Source organism: Schistocerca americana, chromosome 4 (assembly GCF_021461395.2).
Source record: "Schistocerca americana isolate TAMUIC-IGC-003095 chromosome 4, iqSchAmer2.1, whole genome shotgun sequence".
In the NCBI taxonomy this organism is placed as follows: Eukaryota; Metazoa; Arthropoda; class Insecta; order Orthoptera; family Acrididae; genus Schistocerca; species Schistocerca americana.
The window spans coordinates 525,343,051-525,364,155 of record NC_060122.1 but is presented as its reverse complement, the minus strand read 5'-3'; the positions used below and the strand labels follow the sequence as shown (position 1 = coordinate 525,364,155).

Genomic DNA, 21,105 nt, shown 5'->3' with positions numbered 1-21,105 from the left:
GTCTGTGTTACAAGGCAAATTTGGAATATATAGCATGCTAGAAATTGCTCTGCGCGTTCGAAAAGATTCCCCAACATGCTTTTTCAAGGCTATGACGTCAGGATCTCTGTACGCTCAACGCTCAACGTCCGAATGGCTTCAAAATGGTTCAAATGGCTCTGAGCACTATGGGACTTAATTTCTGAGGTCATCAGTCCCCTTGAACGTAGAACTACTTAAACCTAACTAACCTAAGGACATTACACACATCCATGCCCGAGGCAGGATTCGAACCTGCGACCGTAGCGGTCGCACGGTTCCAGACTGTAGCGCCTAGAACCGCTCGGCCACCCCGGCCGGCCCAACGTCCGTGTGCTGACGGCTTAAAGTTTGTAGACTTGAATTGCTAACGTAACTCCTTAGAGCCCAGAGAAAAAACAGAACCCTCGAAGGTAAATCTGTGGCATCGCGTATTGTACGAGTAGCCACGACGAATGTTCGGAGTTATGGAACACACTGGAGCCTTCCAAGCGCTTTCATAAGAGTTAATTGCACCGTGTTCTTTCTCAAAGTTACTTCGTAATATTTCTGGCGCTACGAAACACTGTTGACGAACTCTGTGAACAGCAGAGGGGAAATTAAATAAAAATTGCTTCGAGAGCTTGCTAGAGAATTTCATGCATATTCACGACAACAATGAACATGCTTTCGCGCGTGTTTCCCTATTCTCACTCTCCGTGCTCGCGCGAGCGCTTGAGTGTGTGTGTGTGTGTGTGTGCGTGTTTGAGTGTGTGTGAGTTGTTGCGGGTGGGTGAGAGGGCGAGTGAGAGTAGCTGCATGCAGCAAGCACCTCGACAAGAGGAAGCCGAGGTGACCCCGGCTCGTAGCGGCCGGCTATAGACAATTTCCGCCCCGAGTTTGCCTCACATGAACGCCAGACAACAGGCTGCTGAGGCGCACAATGGCTCCAGCTCAGCACAAAGGTGCCTTCATGCATCATAGGGCAGCGAGAACACGCAGCAGTGCTCGGCACTCTCACCGCCAGACACAACAGGCGAAATTTCATCTGCAAGACATCGTGCACCGATATTTTGTGTCTTTTAAGGCCACCGAACTTCGCTAACAAAGGCACCGTACGAATTTCCCCCCACCGATTTGATTCATATTTCCAGGGTGTGTATTACGGCTATTGGTGAAATATTGATGTATCGGTATTTTTCCCAAACGTGTCTATATACAGAGTGCGTCAAAAAAATGTATACACACTTTGAAGCGACATAGAAAATTTATTTCCCGTTCTACAATGTTAAATTTCTGGAAATGGAAAGCTTAAAGTCCAATTAGAAAAATAAATGTACTTTGCAAATGTGATTAATGTTCAAACTGGTGGCCTTCAGCATCAATACATTTCTGAGTACGAGTCACCACTGATTCCGTACATCGTACCAAAGTCCAATGAGATTTCTGTGCACACCGCCTGAATCTCATTCCAAAGTGTATCAAGGTTACGTGGTTTACGTTTGTACACCTCATCTTTTACTGTGCCCCATAAGAAGAAATCCAGCGGCGTGAGGTCTGGAGAGCGTGCAGGAAACTCGATTGGTCCCCTGCGTCCTATCCACCGGCCTGGCACATTGTGACCCAGGTATGCTCGTACATCCCTATGATAGTGCGGCGGAGCGCCATCTTGTTGGAAATAAAATTCATCATTACCGTATAATGCACGAATGGCAGGGAAAATGGAGTCAGCAAGCATTGTTAGGTACGTTTCTCCAGCAACAGTACCTTCAAAGCGGAAAGGCCCAATGAGTCCCCTTGCAGACAAACCACACCACACATTTACACCAGGCCAATTCACAGCCTTTTCAACTGTAATGTGAGGATTATCTTCAGCCCTGTATACACAATTGTGCTTATTGACAGTTCCATTGAGTTTGAATTGGGCTTCATACGACCAAATTATGCTACCCATTCACAAAATTCTAACCTTCGATCTGGATCGTCGTCACTTAGCTGTTGCACCAGCCTTGGAATGTACACACGAAACTTGCCTTTCTTCAGAATGCGTAGCACACTACTAGCACTTACATTACTCGCACGTGCCGCTTGCCTTGAAGATTTTTGAGGTGAACGCTGAAACAGTTCCAAGACTGCAGTTGTGGAATCATCACTTGTAGCTGTACGAGGTCGCCCTGATCGACCTTTATGCACATCACACACTGTTCCATGAATTTCGAATTTGTCTCGTAGACGTGTAATTGTTAACCTTGAAGGTGGTTCTGTACCATACTCACTTCTCCACTGTCTTCGAACCGCAGCGACATTCTCAAACTTCCAGTACCACTTAATTATCTGCTTCAAAGCTCAAACGCACGTCCGCCACGTTGCAGTTACTTCCTTGCCACTGCTGCCACCTGTTGAAGAAACATAACATTGCTTTCTTACAGATATTTAACCTTGTAGAACGGGAAATAAATTACCTATGACAGTTCGAAGTGTGTATACATTTTTTTTTACGCACCCTGTACATCGGCGAGACTTTTTACACCGATTTATCGTTATATCGATATCAGAGTGGCAACATTGGCTGCCGATATTTTTATTTTATACTACGCTTTTTTCACAATTTTAGGTAAATATTTGAAGTTGTTCTTTTGAAATTGTAGTAGAATATAATTCTTCCTTCACTGTGTGATGGAGTCTAATTACACTCATGCTCATAAATTAAGGATAATTGCAGAATGTGGTGCCACACAACGTGGCACTACACAAAACTGGCGCTAATAGCATAGGTACATAGGGAACGTACACAACAAAAAAACTATAAGTCCACGGTATTGTCGATAAGTTGAGAAAACCGACCCGCAACACATGTTCTACAAAGCGCCACTGTTTCCTGCGCATCCATCCCGACATCAATATGGGATATGATCACCATGCACACGTGCACAGGCCGCACAACGGGTTGGCATACACTGGATCAGGTGATCGAGCAGCTGCTGGGGTATAGCCTCCCATTCTTGCACCAGTGCCTGTCTGATCTCCTGAAGTGTCGTAGGGGTTTGAAGACGTGCTGCGATGCATCGACCGAGAGTAGCTCAGACGTGCTCGATGGGGTTTAGTTCTGGAGAACAGGCAGGCCACTCCATTCGCCTGATATCTTCTGTTTCAAGGTACTCCTCCACGATGGAAGGTCGGTGGGGCCGTGCGATATCGTCCATGAGGAGGAAGGTGGGACCCAGTGCACCCCTGAAAAGGCGGACATACTGGTACAACATGACGTCCCGATACACCTGACCTGTTACAGTTCCTCTGTCAAAGACATGCAGGGTTGCACGTGCACCAATTATAATCCCACCCCACACCATCAAAGCACGACCTTCATACAGGTCCCTTTCAAGGACATTAAGGGGTTGGTATCTGGTTTCTGGTTCTCAGCAGATGAAAACCCGGCGAGAATTTCTGTTCAGACTATACCTGTACTCGTCCGTGAAAATAACCTGGGACCACTGTTCCAATGACCATGTACTGTGTTCTTGACACCAGGCTTTAAGGGCTCTCCTGTGACCAGGGGTCAGTGTAATGCATCTTGCAGGTCTCCGGAAGAATAAGCCATGTCTGTTCAGTTGTCTACAGACTGTGTGTCTGGAGACAACTGTTCCAGTGGCTACGGTAAGGTCCCGAGCAAGGCTACCTGCAGTATTCCGTGGCCGTCTGCGGGCACTGATTGTGAGATGTCGGTCTTCTTGTGGTGTTGTACACTGTGGATGTCCCGTAGTGTAGCGCCGTGGCCTCTTTCTCGTGGGCCTCGTGCTCGTCGCTACCATCAGAAACTGCAACGTTTGGCTTCACCACGCAATTTCGACACTACGACTGCTAGTTCGCTGGCGTTGGCAGAAATGAAAAAAACAGGGAAGTTGACTTGAAGTCTTCCGGACAAATCCGACATGTGACGAAACCGAATGACAGACCCATCCAACATCTTTTATTGTGCCACTTACATGCAGCGGCTTTTGCTTGCAAAGAGGTTATAGCTAAGCGTGAATGTGCATCGTTTCCCATTTCAACTCTTGTTCTAAGCGAGATAGGCAGGCTGCTAGCTTGTTGATGTACAGCAGTGTTTTTCAAGCTATGTTTCGCGAATCCCTGGGGCTTCGCAAAGGCTTGCTCAGCGGTTCGCGAACGCAGGAGAAAGCAGTTGCAGCATGGCTAGTAACGTGTGGTTCATAACGATCGTCTGCTATGGTAAATGTCACACGGAAGTGACAAGGTTTTTTGAAAGAACCTTGCAAATTCGCTCACGTTCAGATCTGGTGCGTTTATTACACTTTTTATCACACTTTTATTATCGTTCTGGGTGTTGCCAGAATATTTTTACTTGAAAAGGGGCCGCGTAATCAAAAAGGTTGGATAACACTGATATACAGAATATCTGGAACATGTAATAATAAGAATATATAATATAAAACAGGCAGTACATTTACAATGTGCAACCGATATTTTTATAGATCTGTACGTCGTTATTTTTTCCGTCGATATACCGGTATAGCTTCTCGATTAATCGAGAGCCGGTGACGATACCTTTTCTTAAAATCGTTCTCTCGGATTCCCGATATTTTTTAAAAATATCAATTGTCCTAGTGTGTAAGGCACGGTATAACGTTTCCGTTAGAAGAATGGGGAAACAAACTTTTTTTAAGTGACTTTTGAATTTGTACTTCAGATATGGGAGAGCGGAAACGTTATAATTCACAATCCCTTTACGTAAATTCAAAGTACCTAATTTGACTTCAGCTAGACACAGAACGGCTAAAATTTAAAATGATTCCTGAACTGATTATTTTCATTGAAAGCTCTGTATAATTTTTATCCAGCTACGTCTGCCCGAGCGTAAAAATACATCGTTAGCAGAACGTCCTTAATTGTCTACGCACTGGAAGTTTAAGCTGCCGCGCTGTATGCACATTAACTTAGAAAAGATCTGATTATTATCTGCTGCATAAAAGTAAATGTAGTTTTAGAACAAGGTTTATACATTAAGAAGAATAGATCTGTGTCTGTTGGTATGTGACCGAATATTCTAGTCAACGTAATGGTACCAAATACTGATGAGCTGCAAAGAGATACTTGTTAATGTTTATCAATAGGAGACAATGTCATATTCCCTTAAACAAACCAAGTTATTATTTCACGTAATTATTATTCAACCAACGAAATTACGCTTGTCGATTAAAGCAGATGTTTACATGCTTGGCTCAGGATACCGAAGTGAAAATAACAATAGTCGGTAGTCGCTTTTTATCGTTCATTAAAGGTAGCGTAGAGTTCAGTTATACTAGATGAATCACATCCTTTCTTTGATTTTATAGAATTCCAATTCCAATTTGGGAGAAATGATAAAACTAATAATTATCACTGTCCAAAGCAGAATTCATAAATCATCATTTGGCGGCATTACAACGACTAAGACTTCAACATATGTGGAAAGGAAAATGCAACTCTCAACCATTTTCGAGAAGACCGAGTTTGAAAATGTAGGGCGTCTTCATAAAGGTGAACATTAATAAAACCGACAAACTCTAAGGACATAATTCTGACTGGAGATGGGGAAAAAAAGTCCTATGAACATGTGTCCGGAAACGTACGGTGTGCTTGCGACGACAACAAATCGCCACGGAACACAGTACAGAACTGCTTCACATCCACGTCACAACAATGTTCAAAGTGGTCTCCATGGGATGCAATGCACGCTTGTAAGTAGGCTGTTTAGGTTTCTATGTTGGTAACGCCACGTAGCGCTCTGAATGAAAATCACTGATTGTGCTGTGTGCAGTCTGTGGCTGGTTGGACTCATTGTTGGTATATTCGCTTGTGTAGTGATGGGCAGTTGGATGGGAACAGCGTGTAGTGTTGTGCAGTTGGAGGTGAGCCGCCAGCAGTGGTGGATGTGGGGAGAGAGGTGGCAGAGTTTTGAGAGGTTACGATAAGCGGACGATCTGGATGAGTGTCCGCCAGAAAAAAGAAATTTGTAAAGATGGAGGTCATGAATATATATATATATATATATATTCATGACCTCCATCTTTACAAATTATATATATTTGTATATATATTTGTATATATTTGTATATATATATATATTTGTATATATATAAATTTATATATATATATATATAAATATATATATATATGATGACTTTTGAACATTATTAAGGTAAATACATTGTTTGTTCTCTATGAAAATTTTTCATTTGCTAGCTATGCCTATCAGTAGTTAGTGCCTTCAGTAGTAAGAATCTTTTATTTAGCTGGCAGTATTGGCGCTCGCTGTTTTGAAGTAGTTCGAGTAACGAAAGCCGGCCGGTGTGGCCGAGCGGTTCTAGGCGCTACAGTCTGGTACCGAGCGACCGCTACGGTCGCAGGTTCGAATCCTGCCTCGGGCATGGATGTGTGTGATGTCCTTAGGTTAGTTAGGTTTAACTAGTTCTAAGTTCTAGGGGACTGATGACCTCAGCAGTTAAGTCCCATAGTGCTCAGAGCCATTTTTTGAGTAACTAAGATTTTTGTGAGGCAAGTGATTCATGAAAGGTATAGGTAATTGTAGGTCAGGCCCATTCTTTTGTAAGGATCATTGAAAGTCAGATTGCGTTGCGTTAAAAAAATATTGAGTGTCAGTTTAGTGATGATCAGAATAAGTAAAGAGAGAACTGAAACTTCCTGGCAGATTAAAACTGTGTGCCCGACCGAGACTCGAACTCGGGACCTTTGCCTTTCGCGGGCAATTGCTCTACCAACTGAGCTACCGAAGCACGACTCCCGCCCGGTACTCACAGCTTTACTTCTGCCAGTACCTCGTCTCCTACCTTCCAAACTTTACAGAAGCTCACCTGCGAACCTTGCAGAACTAGCACTCCTGAAAGAAAGGATATTGCGGAGACATGGCTTAGCCACAGCCTGGGGGATGTTTCCAGAATGAGATTTTCACTCTGCAGCGGAGTGTGCGCTGATATGAAACTTCCTGGCAGATTAAAACTGTGTGCCCGACCGAGACTCGAACTCGGGACCTTTGCCTTTCGCGGGCAAGTGCTCTACCAACTGAGCTACCGAAGCGCGACTCACGCCCGGTACTCTCAGCTTTACTTCTGGCAGTACCTCGTCTCCTACCTTCCAAACTTTACAGAAGCTCTCCTGCGAACCTTGCAGAGTGAAAATCTCATTCTGGAAACATCCCCCAGGCTGTGGCTAAGCCATGTCTCCGCAATATCCTTTCTTTCAGGAGTGCCTTTGTAGCTCAATAGATAAGAGCGTTCTTCGCGAAAGGCGAGTTTTCCGCTCCGGCATACAGTTTCGGTGTGCCATGAATCTACAAAACGGCGCGCACTCCGCTGCATAGGGAAATACTCGACCTGGATACAGATAATTACTTCGATGTTTCAAAATAATTTTTGTCCACGTGTCTAAATATGAAAACATTGAGAGAGGGACAAAATTCAACTGAACAATGAAAAGTTGTAAGGTGTGCTTGTGTATGTGGACGTTAGAAAAATGAATTACTCTATTGACTTACGACTACTGCTTTTTTAACCGAAGTCGTTACCGGCAGAAAAATGCGCTGAGTCCGCTTACAATACAAATACAATAGAGTTCATTACTTCTAGTTGACATGGAGTCTCTTGTCGATTGCCCGCATCTCGTGGTCGTGCGGTAGCGTTCTCGTTTCCCACGCCCGGGTTCCCGGGTTCGATTCCCGGCGGGGTCAGGGATTTTCTCTGCCTCGTGATGGCTGGGTGTTGTGTGCTGTCCGGTTAGTTAGGTTTAAGTAGTTCTAAGTTCTAGGGGACTTATGACCACAGCAGTTGAGTCCCATAGTGCTCAGAGCCATTTGAAGCCATTTTTGTCTCTTGTCGATAGCTAATTGTAAAAAGACAAATAAAAAATAGCTTACTGTGAACTTCACTTCTTTCGAACCCACCAGTGTACTCTCGCAGACCACATCGTAGGTTAATTTCCCGTGTGTACTTATCGTTAGGCAAATCATTCAGAGCAGCCACGTCTGCGGAACGTCACGCTCTCGCAGCAGACCCGCTTTCGGCGACACTCACATTGGTTCTAGCAACGAAAGCATTCGCTGCTATGGAACCATTTTGATTTGAAACAGTTTGAAACAGCATATGACCAACACAAACTATTTTGCCAATGAAATAGTATAACTCTCTTAATATATCCTCCTGCGTCCTGGAGGCAATTGTAATGAACTTTTTAAAGAGTTTTTAGATTTTCTTTAAAAATTCGTGATTTTTCAGGAGCATCCTCTTAACAAAATACAGCATTATTAGGCAGATATCACTTGTATCACACACTCATCATGAAAAAAAGAAAAACGTATGAAAACTTTATTGCTGATGACACTCAAATAAGCAGCGATTCGGTGATGTTAGTTTTGTCAATCCTGTACTGAATCCAGCTGTTTGGATTCCTCACATCTAGGACGTGAAAACTATTTTTTACAGGTCATCATCCTTTTCCTCTTTACTGACCTCTAGTTCTGAAATGGTTCCACTGAGAAGAAGTTCTAAAATTTCTTTCAATCTAAGCTTTGATCTTATCCTTTAAGAAAATGGTTGGATTAACATAGTATCTACTTTTATTACAAAAAATAATATTGTATCAGATAATGACATTTAGCAACAATCACAAAAACAAATGTTTTGAAAATTGGAAGATAATCACCACTGATGCCTAGGAACCAGTTTTAGGAAATGTGGCACCAAGTCCCAGTGTCCATTACAGGAGAAAATTTTAGTAACGATAATTAAACATGCAGTACTACCAAAACTAGTCAAGCAGTAAATCCACATAAATAACGCTTATATATGTTGTATGTTGTGTATATATATATATATATGGCAGGTGAGTACTCATTGTGGCCGAGTGGTTCTAGGCGCTTCAGTCCGGAACCGCGCAATCGCTACGGTCGCAGGTTCGAAACCTGCCTGGGGCATAGATGTGTGTGATGTCCTTAGGTTAGTTAGGTTTAAGTAGTTATAAATTCTAGGGGACTGATGACCTCAGAATTTAAGTCCCAGAGTGCTCAGAGCCATTTGAACCATTTTTTTAGATGAGTACTTCATCATTACTGCGTAAATGTCTAAACTTATGAATCATGAATGAATATATATATTTATTCAAGAACATCTAAAAAAACTGGTTCAAATGGCTCTGAGCACTATGGGACTTAAATTCTGAGGTCATCAGTCCCCTAGAATTTATAACTACTTAAACCTAACTAACCTAAGGACATCACACACACCTATGCCCCAGGCAGGTTTCGAACCTGCGACCGCAGCGGTTGCGCGGTTCCGGACTGAACCACTCGGCCACAATGAGTACTCACCTGTCATATTAACACGTCTGAAACGAAGCTGTTACTTGACTCCAAGTGGTCCGCACTGGTCGTTTTTCCCCGCAGATAGTTGCTACAAGCAGTCTGCTCAACTGGACCGCAGCTATTACAACAGAAAATGCACAATCTTTGATATAAGTAATAACATTTTCCGAGCTATTATGCCGTGGTTGAATGGATTTCACCTTAAAACCCAACGTTCGGTCCCCATCTGAGGATGAAAATTCCAAGGGGGATGGTAGCTTCTTTCAATGTCCGATTCACATCTTGGCTCCCTACTGACTCCAGCAAGTTTCCGCTTCCGCGTGCTTCCTCGCTGTGTCGTGACGTCACATTTTTTGAATGCGCGAGCTCAGTTGGCCTTTGCCGACTACCGTCGTTCGTTGTTGCCATCATCCCATGGTGGAAGACTGGTACACATTTTCTTCAGCTCCGGAATACAGATGTTATTCAGTTTCACGCCCTCCTCCTTTTTACTGAAATTCCTGTGGTATTTTACAATCTCTATTTACAATCAAAATTATTCTAGCATTTGTAGATTTAGAGAAAGCTTTTGACAACGTTGACTGGAATACTCTCTTTCAAATTCTGAAGGTGGCAGGGGTAAAATACAGGGACCGGAAGGCTATTTACAATTTGTACAGAAACCAGATGGCAGTTATAAGAGTCGAGGGGCATGAAAGGGAAACTGTCTTTGGGAAGGGAGTGAGACAGGGTTGTAGCCTGTCCCCGATGTTATTCAATCTGTATATTGAGAAAGCAGTAAAGGAAACAAAAGAAAAATTCGGAGTAGGAATTCAAATCCATAGAGAAGAAATGAAAACTTTGAGGTTCGCCGATAACATTGTGATTCTGTCAGAGACAGCAAAGGACCTAGAAGAGCATCTGAACGGAATGGACAGTGTGTTGAAAGGAGGTTATAAGATCAACATCAACAAAAGCAAAACGAGGAAAATGGAATGTAGTCGAATTAAAACGGGCGATGCTGCGGGATTAGTAAATGAGACGCTTAAAGTAATAAATGAGTTTGGTATTTGGGGAGCAAAATAACTGATGAGGGGCGAAGTAGAGAGGCAAGGAAAGCGTTTCTGAAGAAGAGTAATTTGTTAACATCGGGTATAGATTTAAGTGTCAGGAAGCCGTTTCTCAAAGTATTTGTATGCAGTATAGCCATGTACGGAAGTGAAACATGGGCGATAAATAGTTTAGACAAGAAGAGAATAGAAGCTTTCGAAATGTGGTGCTACAGAAGAATGCTGAAGATTAAATGGGTAGATCACATAACTAATGAGAAAGTATTGAATGAAATTGGAGAGAAGAGAAATCTGTGGCACAACTTGACTAGAAGAAGGAATCGGTTGGGAAGCCATATTCTGAGGCATCAAGGGATCACCAGTTTAGTATTGGAGGGCCTCGTGGAGGGAAAAATCGTAGAGGGAGACCAAGACACTAAACAGATTCCGAAGGATGTAGGTTGCAGTAGGTACTGTGAGATGAAGAAGCTTGCACAGGATAGAGTAGCATGGAGAGCTGCGTCAAACCAGCCTCTGGACTGAAGACCACAACAACAACATGGCCTCTCTATACAATCTTTCATGGTATCCGCTTGTGACTGCCAGTACATGAGTCCTACCAAAATGAGTATGATGGTGTCATAGCTGCAAAGCACGTTCCGCAAGAGCTGATCTGTCAATCTCTCCTCTTTCGTTTTTTGACCGTTCTTTTTGTAGTACCCACATAAACCTTCCCACAACTACATGGAATCCTATAAATTCTATTGAGCAGTGTAAGTAAAGTCGTGAACTATTCTGCTATGCAGAAAATATCAATCTGTATCCCCAAGTAAACAATTTGGAAACGCAATCTTACCTCGTCCATTTAACAGAATAAATAGACACACACACACACACACGCGCGGGCGCGCGCGCGCGCACGCACACACACACACACATTCATTCTTACATAATCTATCCGCAATGAAAATGTATTTTGCACAGATTCTGTTCAAGCATTAAGTGATAAATGATTCATCAACAAACTAATTATGAATTGAAAAAAGTGTTTGCCTTGGGCATATAGGTTCCAACAGTGTAGATGAAGAGTCTCCTCAGGTATGTAATCATTAATTCTAAGCATAAGAAAACAATTGAATAATTTAGATCAGCTCACGAGATATGACTGCCATTTCCATCTAGTATGCCAGTAAAGTACCAGGTCACTCCACAGTATACTGAGAAGGCTGAGCTCATCCGTAACGGCAGACATCGACTTACCTTTCTGCAACTAGAATTTAACTGGAATCAGAAGAGAAAATATTTATTACTGAAGTTTTGAAATTGCTGACTTAAGTAGACTGGCTCTCATGGATCAGATTATTCACGTGCCGTAGTTGGCACAAACTTTAACGAGGGCTATGATTCTTTTACAATTCAGCAGAGCTTGACAACTTTGAATCTACAGAACCGCCAATTGAAAAAATAATATCCGCTCTCCTAATCATCTCCCATTTACCAGAAATAGATCATCCTGTTAGGTTTCATTTTGCAATGCGGTCCGATTGCCCCAAGACCGAGCACGGAATAATCGCGAAAAAACTGTGCAAAACTTTAAAATTCACTGCCGGAATAACCTAACCAGTCGCTTAACATTTACTACGGCAAGTAACGGGAATGACATCACCCGATACCTTCACCATCGCGGAAATTCTGATGCAGTTCGCACCAACGGAAGCCGCTTTTCCTCCCAAATCAAGAAAAACCAGAACAGAACACGAAATGGCGCACTATCATTCCAACAAGGAATACCATGTGGCGAGAGCTTTCTGTTCTCTGGGAGCTAAAACGACCTGCTACATGTGTGTAAAACTTCAGTCGCCATATAAAGAGTTTGCTCTCAGAGCTGATTTCGATCAGTCAGACCGGATTTTAGCACCGACACGCGAAGTATAACAAAGATGATGCCGTGAATTATGAATGAGTAAAAACGAAATTGCCAAACGAACAGGTAACTTTCAAAGGGTGCACTTTTTATAAACAACCTGTGGATAAAAAAATAGTGTTTTGAGCTGAGATTATTACGTGGCTATACCCCTTTCCCCGTGTCAGTTACCGTGGTGACATAATTACGGTATCAACTACATCTGATGAACTACCAATTGCTTTTCATCTATGTCGTTTATGTCCTTTTATGAATTATCACATTGTCTGTCTGGGTTCCTCCGTTGCTTCTCAAACAGACCCCAAGTTATCTCCAACAGGGAAGTCTCATTACGTAGCACATCACAATTTTATTTCTCTAACTGAATGTCCTACCCCCATGAACCATGGACCTTGCCTTTGGTGGGGAGACTTGTGTGCCTCAGCGATACAGATGGCCGTACCGTAGGTACAACCACAACGGAGGGGTATCTGTTGAGAGGCCAGACAAACGTGTGGTTCCTGAAGAGGGGCAGCCATCTCTTCAGTAGGTGCAAGGGCAACAGTCTAGATGATTGACTGATCTGGCCTTGCAGCACTAACCAAAACGGCCTTGCTGTGCTGGTACTGCGAACGGCTGAAAGCAAGGGGAAACTACAACCGTAATTTTTCCCGAGGGCATGCAGCTTTACTGTATGATTAAATGATGATGGCGTCCTCTTGGGTAAAATATTCCGGAGGTAAAATAGTCCCCCATTCGGATCTCCGGGCGGGGACTACTCAAGAGGATGTCGTTATCAGGAGAAAGAAAACTGGCGTTCTACGGATCGGAGCGTGGAATGTCAGATCCCTTAATCGGGCAGGTAGGTTAGAAAATTTAAAAAGGGAAATGTATAGGTTAAAGTTAGATATAGTGGGAATTAGTGAAGTTCGGTGGCAGGAGGAACAAGACTTCTGGTCAGGTGAATACAGGGTTATAAATACATAATCAAATAGGGGTAAACAGGAGTAGGTTTAGTAATGAATAAAAAAATAGGAGTACGGGTAAGCTACTACAAACAGCATAGTGAACGCATTATTGTGGCTAAGATAGACATGAAGCCCACGCCTACTACAGTAGTACAAGTTTATATGCCAACTAGCTCTGCAGATGATGAAGACATTGATGAAATGTATGATGAGATAAAAGAAATTATTCAGGTAGTGAAGGGAGACGAAAATTTAATAGTCATGGGTGACTGGAATTCGACAGTAGGAAAAGGAAGAGAAGGAAACGTAATAGGTGAATATGGATTGGGACTAAGAAATGAAAGAGGAAGCCGCCTGGAAGAATTTTGCACTGAGCATAACTTAAGCATAGCTAACACTTGGTTCAAGAATCATGAAAGAAGGTTGTATACATGGAAGAATCCTGGAGATACTAGAAGGTATCAGATAGATTATATAATGGTAAGACAGAGATTTAGGAACCAGGTTTTAAATTGTAAGACATTTCCAGGGGCAGATGTGGATTCTGACCGCAATCTATTGGTTATGAACTGTAGACTAAAACTGAAGAATCTGCAAAAACGTGGGAATTTAAGGATATGGGACCTGGGTAAACTGAAACAACCAGAGGTTGTACAGAGTTTCAGGGAGAGCATAAGGGAACAATTGACAGGAATGGGGGAAAGAAATACAGTACAAGAAGAATTGGTAGCTTTAAGGAATGAAATAGTGAAGGCAGCAGAGGATCAAATAGGTAAAAAGACGAGGGCTAGTAGAAATCCTTGGGTAACAGAAGACATACTGAATTTAATTTATGAAAGGAGAAAATACAAAAATGCAGTAAGTGAAGCAGGCAAAAAGGAATGCAAACGTCTCAAAAATGAGATCGACAGGAAGTGCAAAATGGCTAAGCAGGGATGGCTAGAGGACAAATGTAAGGATGTAGAGGCTTATCTGACGAGGGGTATGATAGATACTGCCTACAGGAAAATTAAAGAGACCTTTGGAAAAAAGAGAACCACTTGCATGAATATCAAGAGCTCAGATGGAAACCCAGTTCTAAGCAAAGAAGGGAAAGCAGAAAGGTGGAAGGAGTATATGGAGGGTCTATACAAAGGCGATGTACTTGAGGACAATATTATGGAAATAGAAGAGGATGTAGATGAAGATTAAATAGGAGATACAATACTGAGTTAAGAGTTTGACAGAGCACAGAAAGACCTGAGTCAAAACAATGCCCCGGGAGTAGACAACATTCCATTGGAAGTACTGAAGGCCTTGGGAGAGCCAGTCCTGGCAAAACTCTACCATCTGGTGAGCAAGATGTATGAGACAGGCGAAATACCCTCAGACTTCAAGAAGAATATAATAATTCCAATCCCAAAGAATTTGTATTTTAAGCGGACACAAAAATTACTGAACTATCAGTTTAATCAGTCACAGCTGCAAATTACTAACGCGAATTCTTAAAAGACGAATGGAAAAACTGGTAGAAGCAGACCTCGGGGATGATCAGTTTGGATTCCGCAGAAATGTTGGAACACGTGAGGCAATACTGACCCTACGACGTATCTTAGAAAATAGATTAAGGAAAGGCAAACCTACGTTTCTAGCATTTGTAGACTTAGAGAAAGCTTTTGACAATGTTGACTGGAATACTCTCTTTCAAATTCTAAAGGTGGCAGGGGTAAAATACAGGGAGCGAATGGCTATTTACAATTTGTACAGAAACCACATGGCAGTTATAAGAGTCGAGGGGCATGAAAGGGAAGCAGTGGTTGGGAAGGGAGTGAGACAGGGTTGTACCCTCTCCCCGATGCTATTCAATATGTATATTGAGCAAGCAGTAAAGGGAACAAAAGAAAAATTCGGAGTAGGAATTAAAATCCATGGAGAAGAAATAAAAACTTTGAGGTTCGCCGATGACATTGTGATTCTGTCAGAGACAGCAAAGGACCTAGAAGAGCATCTGAACGGAATGGACAGTGTGTTGAAAGGAGGATATAAGATGAACATCAACAAAAGCAAAACGAGGATAATGGAGTGTAGTCGAATTAAGTCGGGTGATGCTGAGGGAATTAGATTAGGAAATGAGACACTTAAAGTAGTAAAGGAGTTTTGCTATTTGGGGAGCAAAATAACTGATGATGGTCAAAGTAGAGGGGATATAAAATGTAGACTGGCATTGGCAATGAAAGCGTTTCTGAAGAAGAGAAATTTGTTAACATCGAGTATAGATTTAAGTGTCAGGAAGTCGTTTCTGAAAGTATTTGTATGGAGTGGAGGCATGTATGGAAGTGAAACATGGACGATAAATAGTTTAGACAAGAAGAGAATAGAAGCTTTCGAAATGTGGTGCTACAGAAGAATGCTGAAGATTAGATGGGTAGATCACATAACTAATGAGGAGGTATTAAATAGGATTGGGGAGAAGAGGAGTTTGTGGCACAACTTGACAAGAAGAAGGGACCGGTTGGTAGGACATGTTCTGAGGCATCAAGGGATCACAAATTTAGCATTGGAGGGCAACGTGGAGAGTAAAAATCGTAGAGGGAGACCAAGAGATGAATACATTAAGCAGATTCAGAAGGATGTAGGTTGCAGTAAGTACTGGGAGATGAAGAAGCTTGCACAGGATAGAGTAGCATGGAGAGCTGCATCCAACCAGTCTCAGGACTGAAGACAACATCAACATAACTGAATGTGACCTGCAGGCAGATGTAGGATCAGCTCAGTATCTTCATAAAAGAACAAAATACATTCCACAACAACCTCGGCAAGGGTAGCAAACCTTTTACTCGTAATTATCAGAATATTTCAGCGTGGTGGTTTGCCATCGCATTTTCATCTTTTCAATATTTACAAGCCCATGTATTGCAATTTTACCTAAACTGTAAGAAGCAAACTAATTTTTCCTGCTCTGTGACGACATAAACACAATCAGTCCAATGTCTGCTTGCCTGTTATAGAAATTATTACCTGTTCTTTCACACTATGTCGATATTTTGCTGTACGCAGCTCGTGATCGTGCGGTAGCGTTCTCGCTTCCCACGTACGGGTTCCTGGGTTCGATTCCCGCCGGGGTCAGGGATTTTCTCTGCCTCGTGATGACTGGGTGTTGTGTGATTTTCTTAGGTTAGTTAGGCTTAAGAGGTTCTAAGTTCTAGGGGACTGATGACCGTAGTTGTTAAGTCCCATAGTGCTCATAGCCATTTGAACCATTTTTTTTTTTATCTTCTACTTCGGTTCCCACATTCATCAGCGAAAAACAGTATTGCCACATAAGGCAGCCCACATCGCTGTTACTGATGCTCGGTAACTAATGATGTAACACCGAGACTATGATGAGTAATTACATAATGTGGTTGTTTTTTATGTAAGTAATCAACACATGTCCTCCTTCCTCTCTGCCCGTTCTGTGCTTTTCTGCTACATCCAGTATCGTCTCTCTTTTGATTTGTGTATTTTCGTCAGTGTCCTACCCAATGATTTTTCTTTTGTAATTCCGTATGCAGTTAACAGCTCCTGGACCCCATAACCCATCCCAACGCGAGGATTTCCTTAGCGTTCTGTCCTCGTCTGCTGTTTTATATCTACTTCATTTCGTTCTTTATGTGTTCACTTAGCTTGAACAAAAATGTGTTTCATATTTTTTTCAGTTTCTTGTTCTATAGATTTCCACTCGTAGACTTTTCACTTCAACAAAATTCTGTACTTCACACGCAGACTTTCTGGATATTCATTTTAAATTTCATGTTAATATTTCACAGCAGGTGGGCTACTTTGTGGAGCACAGCTTTCTACCCTCCGATCACTCGTTTATTCTGATAAGCTCAGTAAGACATTCATTTGTCTCCTTCTATTAAGTTTCATCACTAGACCAAATCATCCTCAATTTCTTGAGGAACGACTCGTTATCTCCAAATTGTAATATTACTACCTTTCTCTCTTCCATTATTCATCCTTCACTGAAGAGTTCGTTTTGTTTCCTATTATATTACAGGTCAAACAATGGTGGCTATACGATGTTTCTCTTTCCATAGATTTTATTAATATTACGTACGTTTGGTATCTTTAGTAGGACCCTCGTCTTTCTCTGCACGTTGTTCTCATTCATATTGTTTTAAAGTATGAAATGAAAATCTATGCTGCGACATAGAAGTTTCTCCTTACATACCACCAGACACGACATACATCACTGTGCTACGGATAGTTTATCATTGCCTACACATCAGTGCTTAATCTTTAGAATTTTACGTCCCGCGAGGAGCCTCTTCAATCTGCCCTGCCCCCAGCTACAAAAATTACAAGTTTCGATTTTAGATATGGGCTCTGAGCACTATGGGACTCAACATCTAAGGTCATCAGTCCCCTAGAACTTAGAACTACTTAAACCTAACTAACCTAAGGACAGCACACAACACCCAGCCATCACGAGGCAGAGAAAATCCCTGACCCCGCCGGGAATCGAACCCGGGAACCCGGGCGTGGGAAGCGAGAACGCTACCGCACGACCACGAGATGCGGGCATTCGATTTTAGAAAACGTGTGATAAAACTTCAGTGAGGAATCATGCTACTGGATCGTTGAAGTTGAAAACAACCCCACGCCCCTGCCCCTGCGTCACGGTGGTCATACACTGTCACGTTCACAGGTGCTGGTGCAGAGCAAATTGTAGTCAGGTTGCGATTTAACACACTTGTGCTATTTTAGTGCTCCTGCGCCGACTTATTTCAGTGAGTAAAAAAAAAACCCTGGGAGATGGTGGAACGCCATTCGAAAAAAAGCCCTACTTCACATCTTTTTTCAAGTCATCAACATCGAGAACATTCTGTAACATGACAATTATTGTTTGTCCTTAGTAGATGCTGTTCGGAGATGTCAGGGTTAACACATGATGTTGATGCACCTTTAGTCAGCTCGAAACCACTGTTTACAAACAAATCATATCCTCGAGGTCTAATTTTGTTTATGATTTCACGAAGACTAAAATCCCCAATTCGGAATCCAACGCAACTGTGTGATCTAGCCATCTGTGTTACTACAGAGAATGATGATGCGTAAATTCAGGATATTCGAACTGTTTTTCGTAATTCTAGGTCAAATCCCCGTTTCGGAATCCAACGCAACTGTGTGATGTAGCCATCTGTGTAACTACAGAGAATGATGATTCGTAAATTCAGCAGATTCGAACTCTTTTTTCGAGGCGAGTCTCTGATTATTAACTTTGATGGCACAATGAATAAGATAAATCTGAAGTCAAAACAAGTGTGATCCAGTGATGATTCTCGTGGATATCACGAAAATCACGGGAATGGTTGGTTGGTTTTATGGAAGGAGACCAGACAGCGTGGTCATCGGTCTCATCAGATTAGGGAAGGATAGGGAAGGAAGTCGGCCGTGCCCTTTGAGAGGAACCATCCCGGCATTTGCCTGGAGTGATTTAGGGAAATCACGGAAAACCTAAATCAGGATGGCCGGACGCGGGATTGAACCGTCGTCCTCCCGAATGCGAGTCCAGTGTCTAATACGGGAATGATATTGACGCCGTAGACCTGACAGCACCGTACTCTCTGTTGTCAACTGTTTCACTTTATAACTCCCAAGGATGCAATCGGAAACTCGAGTTCAAATAAAATCCCGCTGCAACGGAGCTCCGTCTCTTATTGCTACTATCAGCCTACCATTGAGGAACTATAGTTTCTGTGTTTGTAGCTGAAACGTTTTGGAAGCTTAATAATGAACAAAATAGGGTGATCTACTGACAGCTGTCTAGCTGAACAACAGTGTGGCTTCCGCCCAGCCGCGCCGGGTAGCCGCGCGGTCTTGGGCGTCTTGTCACGGTCCGCGTGGCTGCCCCGGTAAGCTTAGGGACCGATAACCTCAGCAGTTTGGTCCCAAACGACCTTACCACAAATTTCCAAATTCTTCTTCCACCTAGGGAAATCTTGCACAAGTCAGACTCTCAACCTGATTTAATTTACTGAAGACGGTTTTAGAGAGCGGGCTTATAGCAGGAGTAGTGTTCATTCACCTAACTGCATCATACGGCGCTGTAACCCTGGGAACTTTCATTTCTAAAGTACATCCGATGAAAAACAATGTTTGGGAGAAATTCGTAGGAAACTGCTGTTTAACACAAGATTCAAATGGTTCAAATGGCTCTGAGCACTATGGGACTTAACATCTATGGTCATCAGTCCCCTAGAACTTAGAACTACTTAAACCTAACTAACCTAAGGACATCACACAACACCCAGCCATCACGAGGCAGAGAAAATCCCTGACCCCGCCGGGAATCGAACCCGGGAACCTGGGCGCGGGAAGCGAGAACGCTACCGCACGACCACGAGCTGCGGGCAACACAAGATTCTTATTCAAATTCCAACAAAAGAGAAACACATATATTCTTCGCCATCTCCTACCCGTAAAGGTGGAATTATCACACCGTGATCCGGCGGCAAACCCGTGAAGACCATTTACAAAAGAGAAACAGATGGAGAAATCAAGAAATCAGATGAATGAGTTGCCACAAGGTTGTGTGTTGTCGGCACTGCTGTTTAACATACACTGGTCGAAAAAAGTCGCAACGCTAAAGAATAAATAAAGTAGAATAATGAAATATCTGGAATACGTTTGTTTAGGTAACTTTTTAAGTAATTAAAATTGGAAGATCACAGGTTAATAGAAGAACGAGATAAGCCATTGCAAATGTGAAATCTGCTCCATTAATAACCGGCGCAACCGCCAGAATGTTGAATGCAACCATGCAAACGCGCATGCCTTGTCTTGTACCGGTGTCGGATGTCAGTTTGTGCTATGGAGTTCCATGGCTGTTACACTTGATCGGTCAGTACAAGAACGATTAATGCTATTTGTGAATGACGCTGGAGCTGCCGTCCGTTGATGTCTCATATCTGCTCGACACTCCGTAGAGCATGTTGGATTACAACAGCGGCATGAGGGCGAGCGTTATCCTGTTGGAAAACACCCATGGAATGCTTTTCATAAATGGCAACAAAACCGGTCGAACCACCAGAATGATGTAAAATTTAGCAATGAGAGTGTGTAGAATACCCCCAGAGAGTGCTCCTACTGCCATATAAATGGAAATGTCGTGTGGCTAGGGCCTCCCGTCGGGTAGACCGTTCGCCTGGTGCAGGTCTTTCGATTTGACGCCACTTCGGCGACCTGCGCGTCGATGGGGATGAAATGATAATGATTAGGACAACACAACACCCAGTCCCTGAGCGGAGAAAATTTCCGACCCAGCCGGGAATCGAACCCGGGCCCTTAAGATTGACAGTCTGTCACGCTGACCACTCAGCTACCGGGGCGGACACTGCCATATGAAATCGCACGTCAGACCATAACGCGAAGTGTAGGTCCGGTACGCCTAGCACGTAGAAAGGTTGATTGTAGGTCCTCACCTGGTCTCTTTCTAACCAACACATGGCCATCGCAGGCACCGAGGCACAACCATATTTCATCAGGAAGCACAAAAACTTCAACCTGACCTCCAGTGAGCTCTCACTTAGCACCACTAAAGTCGCAAATGATGGTGGTTTGGGATGGGATCAGTGGAATTCGCGCTACAGGGCGTCTGGTTCGGAGCTGTCCTTGAAGTAAGCGGTTTCTAACAGTTCTGTGTGTCACTGTGGTGCCGATTACTGATCAGATTGCTGCTGCAGATCAGTTCGATGCGTCAGAGCCATACACCGAACACGGTGGCCTTCCCCTTTGGCATTTCCACTTGTCCGTCAGGAGATCGGTCTTCTTGCGAACGTACATTCTCCTGATGACCGCTGCCAGCCATCATGT

General features: G+C 43.0%; 1 protein-coding gene and 1 non-coding gene across 2 annotated transcripts in view; one reads left to right on the top strand and one right to left on the bottom strand.

The window, feature by feature from the left end:
* The window catches only part of LOC124612890 (glutamate receptor 1-like), a 398,257-nt gene that overhangs the window by 37,429 nt on the left and 339,723 nt on the right, over positions 1-21,105 (top strand). The window lies entirely within an intron of this gene.
* Positions 6,715-6,789, bottom strand: Trnas-cga. Its single transcript has one exon. It is a non-coding gene; the product is annotated as a tRNA-Ser (tRNA).